We start from the raw sequence: 8,550 nt of genomic DNA, 5'->3' as shown, positions 1-8,550 counted from the left end.
TAGTGGCTGTACTAGTTTACATTCCCACCAGCAGTGTAGAAGTGTGCCCTGATCACCACATCCACATCAACATCTTCTATTTTTTGATTTTTTTTTGTTGCCATTCTTGCAGGAGTAAGCTGGTATTGCATTGTGGTTTGATTTGCAGTTCCCTGATCATTAGTGATGTTGAACATTTTTTCATATGCTTGTTGGCCATTTGTATAACTTTTGAGAATTGTATATTCATGTCCTTAGCCCACTTTTTGATGGGATTGCTTTTTTTCTAACTGATTCATTTGAGTTTGCTGTAGATTCTGGGTATTAGTCCTTTGTCAGCTGTATAGATCGTGAAGACTTCCTCCCACTCTGTGGGTTGTCCTTTGCTGACTGTTCATTTTGCTGTGCAAAGACTCTTAAGCTTAATTAGGTCCCATCTATTTATCTTTCTTTACATCTTGTGTCATTTTTTGAATTTCCTTGCATTGGGCTTCACCTTTCTCTGGTGCCTCTTTGATTAGCTTAATAACTAACCTCCTGAACTATTTTTCAAGTAAATCAGGGATTTCATCTTGGTTTGAATCCATTGCTGATGAACTAGTGTGATTTTTTTTTTTGGGGGTGTGCTAAAGAGCCTTGTTTTGTCATATTACCAGAGTTGGTTTTCTGGTTCCTTCTCATTTGGGTAGGCTCTGTTCGAGGGAAGGTCGAGGGCTGAAGGCTGTTGTTCAGATTCTTTTGTCCCACGGGGGTATTCCCTTGATGTGCTACTTTACCCTTTTTCCTATGAATGTGGCTTCCTGTGAGCCGAACTGCAGTGATTGTTGTCTCTCTTCTGGGCTTAGCCACCCAGCAAGTCTACCCAGCTCTGGGCTGGTACTGGGGGTTGTCTGTACCAAGTCTTGTGATGTGACTTGTCTTTGGGACTTTCAGCCATGGAGACCAGCACCTGTTCCAGTGGAGGTGGAGGGGGGGTGCGATGAACTCTGTGAGGGTCATTAGCTTTGATGGTTTAATGCTGTATTTTTGTGCTGGCTGGCCTCCTGTTTGGAGATGGTGCTTTCCAGAGAGCATTAACTGTAGTGGGGTGGAGAGGGACCGGTGGTGGGCAGAGCCCTAGAACTCCCAAGATTATATGCCCTTTGTCTTCTGTTACCAGGGTTGGTAGGGAAGGATCATCAGGTGGGGGCAGAGTTAGGTGTGTCTGAGCTCAGACTCCTTGGCTGGGTCTTGGTGTGGCCACTGTCGGGGATGAGGATGAGATTCCCAGGTCACTAGAGTTGTGTACCTAGGAGGATTATGTTTTTTCTCTGCTGAGTCATGCAGGCTGTCAGGGAAGTCGGGAAAAGCCAGCAGTCACCGGCCTTGCCCAGCTCCCTTGCAGACTGAAGGGCGGGTCTCACTCTCACCATGCCCCCGCAACAGCTCCGAGTCTGTTTCCTGGTGTTGGGCGAGACAGGCTCCAAAACTTGCCGTAGGCAACCCGCTGCCTAGCTGTAAAAGGGCCTGGTTCTCCCACTGCCTGTGGAGTCTGCATGCCAGATTTGTACCCTCCCACAAGTTCTGGCCAGAAGGCTTCTCCCCTGTTCAGATTGTTATAAAGCTCAGCTAGAGATTTTGTTCTCCCTGTAGACTTTTACCCCCTGCTCCTCTGGCTGCCCTCTGGATGGATTCCTGTGGTTCCAGGCAGGAATGCGCTGCTGGGGATCCCAGCGAGCTCCCGGGGCCTTTCTGCTGCTTCCTCTTTCCCTGTATTTCACTCAGCTGTCTAAATGGACTCAGCTTCAACTTCTCCTGCAAACAGACCTTCATCTTCCCCATTAGGGGTATGTGTTTGGGAAAGGAGTGTCTCCTTTTCCCACTTCCTCAGTTGGGGCACTTACAGTATTTGGGGTGTCTCCCAGGTCCTGTAGGAGTAGTCTGCTTCCTTCAGAGGGTCCGTGGGTCCTCTCAAGATTGCTGGTTTGTTCTTGCAGTTGATCTGGAGCTAAAATTTACAGTGTGAGCCTCTGCATGCTGCTGTGTCTGAAGCTGCAATCTAGTCCTGCCTCCCAACCTCCATGATAATCCTGATCCTTCGAAACTTGCATTCCTGATGAATACTCTTTAAAAATGTTGTACATTAAAAAGATTCTAGATTTGCAAATATATATATATGTACACACACAGCATGTATTTTAAACACACACACATTTTATAATTTAAAAGTACATGATTTTTAATGTAAATTTTTGCTTTTCTAAGTTGACACATAATTGTGCACATTTATGGAGTACAGTGTGGTATACGTGTTCATAATATGTACTCAAATCAGGGTATTTAGCATATTTGTCACTTCAAACATGTATTGAGAACAAAGTTCACTATAGAGTGACTATAATTAATAACAATGTAGTCACTCTGTAGTGCTATGGAACAATAGAACTTATTCTCTTCAGCTTTACTTTTGTGTTCATTAACCAATTTTTGATTATCCTCTCCTTCGCCCTGCCCTTCCCTCAGTCCAATCTCTCAGCTGGCTCCATCCATCTGGGGGACAGGGGGCAGAGATTGGAAAAGAGAAAGATGAGAGACAGAAAATCCTGACCTCAACATCACTGTTACTTCTTGGTCACATGTAAAAGGGAAACTTGTTACTAAGCATCTTTTACTATGTTCCTACTTATTGCTACAGCAACGTCTGAAATGGGACCAATGGACAGAATTGCTATGCCGTTTTATATCAGACATGAGCATCTATGAATTTTGGCATCTGTATGTGGATGCCTGGAATCAATCCTCCAGAAATACTGAGGGATGACTACATAGAAGTGTTAGTTACATTACTTTCTGGACTTTCCTCTATATTTAAAAAAAGACATAATGAAAGTATCAATGGTAAAAGAAATCAGTAGCCCTAAAAAGTAGATTCTTTCATATAATATTTATATTTTCCAGTGTTTAAGATAATACTTGTATATATGTTTTAATGATAAAAAGGTAAAAAATTGTTAAAAAAAATCTTGAAAACCACTTACCCCTCGTATCCTCTAGCATGAAATGATGAACCTAGTTAATAGTCTAAAGTCATAATTTCTTCCAACAAAGACATTTGATTGTAGTATGCCTAATTTTTTTCTTTTTTTACCTTGCTTAGGGGAATTAGGTCTTGGAGCAAAATGACTGTAAAATGTCAACTTAATATTCACAGGTTTTATTCCAGAAAAGAGGAGGCTATAAGGCAACTCATCTTTATTGGGCTGTAAACCCCTCCTTTGGGGGCAGGGGAGAGTTTGATGACCGTATGACTGTGTGAGACTAAGCCTTCCTAAAAAGACTTGAGGGAAGAGATTGCTCAGAGCCCTCAAGTCATGGAAAGAGTCCAGAAAGTTAGGGGCAAATTAGAGAAAATAACTAAAGGTGGAAACGCATGTGGCTAATTGAAGCTAGACATCTGTTTGTGGAAATGCATTTTGTAGATAATCTGAACCAAAATATTTTTCAGGGGGTTCCTAGTTTCAGCACAGCTTGCACTAACAAGCCTATCAGCTAGCAGTATGATATGTGAAATTTGGTGGGAAGATAGTTGCCATCCTGTGCTTCTCAAACTTTAGAGTACATAAGAATCACCTAGAGGGTGTGTTGAAATCATAGATTTCACTGCCAGTGTTCCTGATGCAGTAGATGTGAGGTGGGGACAAGTTCCCAGGAAACCCCCCACTGCGACACTGTAGCAGATGCATTCATCCTGCTGCGGTTTCAGGTGCTGCAGTTAAGAGCACATAGCTGTTAAGTTTTCCAGAAAATTGCCCTTGGCTGACAAGACTGCCTTGGAGGAGATGTCTGGAAGGTTACCAACCTCCCCAGCACCTCTTGCTGTCAGAGATTGGCCAATAGTGTTACTGGAAAGGGATCCCATTGCAGATCTGAAGACAGGGTTCTTGGACCTCACACAAGAAAGAATATCAAGCAAATTCATAAAGTGAAGCGAGTTTATTAGATAAGTAAAGAAACAAAAGCATGGCTACTCCATGGGTAGAGCAGAACAGCACAGAGGGCTGATGGTTGGCTATTTTTATGGTTATTTCTTGATGATATGCTAAACAAGGGGTGGATCATTCATAAGAAATAGGGTAATTATTCATGAGAAACGAACGGGGGTTTTTCTGGAATTTCCCCTTTTTAGCCCATATAGAGAAACTTCCTGATATTGTCATGGCATTTGTAAACTTATAGAAGTGATGATGTAAGCAGAGGATGGAGAGGAGGCATCCTGAAGTTGTGCCCAGGTCCTCAGCCTCTCTTACCCCAGGAATGGGGAAAGGGACCCTGGAGGCACGGTGAGCTTACTGTTCAAATAAATATCGTGGACCCAAAGAGTTCTGCAGAGAGCGATTTATTAGAGAAAAAGAGAGAGATATCCTATGCTGCCATGGGAGGGGGACCAAGGGAGGAATCTGTATAGGGAGCGGGTAGCGGGATTTTAACTGTGGAGTTACTCTCTTCTCATTCATGTTCTAGGCCAGTGAGAGGAGTTCTTTCAAACTTCCTCTGGAGTGATTGATCTTTAACTCTGATACCGGATTACCTGCTTGGTCCCCAACAAAGCCCCCTCCTCCCAGAGCTTTAGGTGGGCTTTTTTTTTCTTCTTTTTTAAAATATATATATATTTGATTGCACTTTAGGTTCTGGGGTACATGTGAAGAACATACAGGATTATTGCATAGGTACATACATGGCAAAGTGGTTTGTTGCCTCCAACCCCATCACCTATATCTGATATTTCTCCCCATGTTAACCATCCCCACTCTCCTTCCCATTGTCCCTCCCCTAGACCCCCCAACAGACCCCAGTGTGTGATGCTCCCCTCCCTGTGTTCCTGTGTTCTTATTGTTCAACACCCGCCTATGAGTAAGAACATGCAGTGTTAGATTTTCTGTTCTGTGTTAGTTTGCTGAGAATGATGGCTTCCAGTTTCATCCATGTCCCTATGAAGGACTCGAACTTATCATTTTTTATGACTGCATAGTATTCCATGGTGTATATGTGCCACATTTTCCCTGTCCAGTCTATCATCAGTGGGCACTGGGGTTGGTTCCAGGTCTTTGCTATTGTAAACAGTGTGGCAATGAACATACATGGGCATGTGTATTTATAATAGAACGATTTATAATCCTTTGGATATATACCCAGTAATGGGATGCTGGGTCAAATGGAATCTCTATTTCTATGTCCTTGAGGAAGCACCACACTGTTTTCCACAATGGTTGAACTAATTTACACTCACACCAACAGTGTAAAAATGTTCCTATTTCTCCACATCTTATCCAGCATCTGTTGTCTCTGGATTTTTTAATGATCGCCATTCTAACTGGTGTGAGATGGTATCTCAATGTGGTTTTGATTTGCGTTTCTCTAATGACCAGTGATGATGAGCATTTTTTCATATGTTTGTTGACCTCATATGTCTTCTTTTGAAAAATGTCTGTTCATATCCTTTGCCCACATTTGAATGGGTTTGTTTGTTTTTTTTTTTCTTGTACATCTGCTTTAGTTATTTGTAGATTCTGCATATTAGGCCTTTGTTAGATGGGTAGATTGCAAAATTATTTTCCCATTCTGTTGGTTGCCGGTTCACTCTAATGATTGTTTCTTTTGCTGTGCAGAAGCTATTAAGTTTAATTAGATCCTATATGTCTATTTTGGCTTTGGTTGCCATTGCTTTTGGTGTTTTGGTCATGAAGTCCTTGCCTACGCCTATGTCCTGAATGGTAGTGCCTAGGTTTTCTTCTATGGTTTTTATGGTGTTAGGTCTTATGTTTAAATCTTTAATCCATCTGGAGTTAATTTTAGTGTAAGGTGTCAGGAAGGGGTCCAGTTTCTGCTCTCTGCACATGGCTCACCAGTTTTCCCAACACCATTTATTAAACAGGGAATCCTTTCCCCATTGCTTGTTTTTGTGATGTTTGTCAAAGATCAGATGGTTGTAGATGTGTGGCATTATCTCTGAGGCCTCTGTTCCGTTCCCTTGGTCCATATCTCTGTTTTTTACAGTATCATGCTGTTTTGATTACTGTAGCCCTGTAGTATAGTTTGAAGTCAGGTAGCATGATGCCTCCAGCTTTGCTCTTTTTGCTTAAAGTTGACTTGGCTATGTGGGCTCTCTTTTGGTTCCATATGAAGTTTAAGGTGTTTTTTTCTAGTTCTGTGAAGAGGGTCATAGGTAGCTTGATGGGGATAACATTGAATCTATAAATTACTTTGGGCAGTATGGCCATTTTCACAATATTGATTCTTCCTAACCATGAGCATGGAATGTTTTTCTATCTGTTTTTGTGCTCTCTTATTTTGTTAAGCAGTGGTTTGTAGTTCTCCTGGAAGAGGTCCTTTACATCCTTTGTTAGTTGTATTCCTAGGTATTTTATTCTCTTTGTAGCAATTGTGAATGGCAGTTCGTTCTTGATTTGGCTCTCTTTAAGTCTTTTATTGGTATATAGGAGTGCTTGTGATTTCTGCACATTGATTTTGTATCCTGAGACTGTGCCAAAGTTGTTTATAAGTTTCAGGAGATTTTGGGCTGAGATGATGGGGTCTTCTAAATATACTGTCATGTCATCTGCAGATAGAGACTATTTGACTTCCTCCTTTCCCAACTGAACACACTTTATTTCTTTTTCTTGCCTGATTGCTCTGGCCAGAACTTCCAATGCTATATTGAATAGGAGTGGTGAGAGAGGGCATTCTTGTCTAGTGCCACATTTCAAAGGGAATGCTTCCAGTTTTTGTCCATTCAGTATGATATTGGCTGTGGGTTTGTTATAAATATCTTTAATTATTTTGAGATACGTTCCTTTGATACCTAGTTTATTGAGGGTTTTTAGCATAAAGGGCTGTTGAATTTTGTGAAAGGTCTTCTCTGCATCTATTGAGATAATCATGTGGTTTTTGTCTTTGGTTCTGTTTATGTGGTGAATTATGTTTATAGACTTGTGTATGTTGAACCAGCCTTGCATCCACGGGATGAAGCCTACTTGATCTTGATGGATAAGCTTTTTGATATGCTGTTGCAATTGGTTTGCCAGCATTTTATTGAAGATTTTTGCATCTATGTTCATCATGGATATTGGCCTGAAGCTATTTTCTTGTTGAGTCTCTGCTATGTTTTCGTATCAGGGTGATGTTGGTCTCATAAAATGATTTGGGAAGGATTCCCTCTTTTTGTATTGTTTGGAATAGTTTCAGAAGGAATGGTAACAGTTCCTCTTTGTATTTCTGGTAGAATTCAGCTATGACCCCAACTGGACCTGGGTTTTTTTTTTGGTTGGTAGGCTCTTAATTGCTACCTCAACTTCAGCCCTTGTTATTGGTTTATTGAGGGTTTCGACTTCTTCCTGGTTTAGGCTTGGAGGGTGAAAGTGTCCAGGAATTGATCTATTTCTTCCAGGTTTACTGGTTTATGTGCATAGAGTTATTTGTAGTAATCTCTGATGTTAGTTTGTATTTCTGTGGAATTGGTGGTGATATCCCCTTAATTGTTTTTTATTGCATCTATTTGATTCTTCTCTCTTTTCATATTTATTAATCTGGCCAGTGGTCTGTCTATTTTGTTGATCTTTTCAAAAAGCCAGCTCCTGGATTTATTTTTTTTTTGAAGGGTTTTTTTTTTTGTGTGTGTCTATCTCCTTCAGTTCTACTCTGATCTTAGTTAATTCTTATCTTTTGCTAGCTTTTGTGTTTTTTTGTTAGTGCTCCTCTAGTTCTTTCAATTTTGATGATAAGGTGCCAATTTTAGATCCTTCCTTGCTTTTCATGTGGGCATTTATTGCTATAAATTTTCCTCTAGACACTGCTTTAAATGTGTCCCAGAGATTCTGGTACATTGTGTCTTCATTCTTGAAGAATATCTTTATTTTTGCCTTCATTTCATTGTTTATCCAGTCAACATTCAAGAGCCAGTTGTTCAGTTTCCATGAAGTTGTGTGGCTCTGAGTTAGTTTCTGAATCCTGAGTTTTAATTTGATTGCACTGTGGTCCGAGAAACTGTTTGTTATGATTTCCATTCTTTTGCATTTGCTGAGGAGTGATTTACTTCCAATTATGTGGTCAGTTTTAGGGTAGGTGTGATGTGCTGAGAAGAATGTATATTCTGTGGATTTGGTGTGGAGAGTTCTGCAAATGTCTATTAGATTTGCTTGGTCCAGATGTGAGTTCAAGTCCTGGATATCCTTGTTAATTTTCTGTCTCGTTGATCTGTCTAATATTGACAATGGAATGTTAAAGTCTCCCACTATTACTCTGCAGGAGTCTGTCTCTTTGTAGGTCATTAAGAACTTGCTTTACGTATCTGGGTGCTTCTGTATTGGGTGCATATATATTTAGGATCGTTAGCTCTTCCTGTTGCATTGATCCTTTGACCAGTATGTAATGTCCTTCTTTGTCTCTTTTGATCTTTGTTGGTTTGAAGTCCATTTTACCAGAGACTAGGATTGCAACTCCTGCTTTTTCTTTGCTCTCCATTCTCTTGGTAGATCTTCCTCTATCCCTTCATTTTGAGCCTTTGTGTATCCTTGCATGTAGGATGGGTTTCCTGGA

Source organism: Sapajus apella, unplaced genomic scaffold, assembly GCF_009761245.1.
Source record: "Sapajus apella isolate SASKATOON/1434 unplaced genomic scaffold, GSC_monkey_1.0 scaffold24, whole genome shotgun sequence".
Classification (NCBI taxonomy): Eukaryota; Metazoa; Chordata; class Mammalia; order Primates; family Cebidae; genus Sapajus; species Sapajus apella.
The sequence above is the reverse complement of the archived record's forward strand: the minus strand, read 5'-3'. Positions refer to the sequence as shown.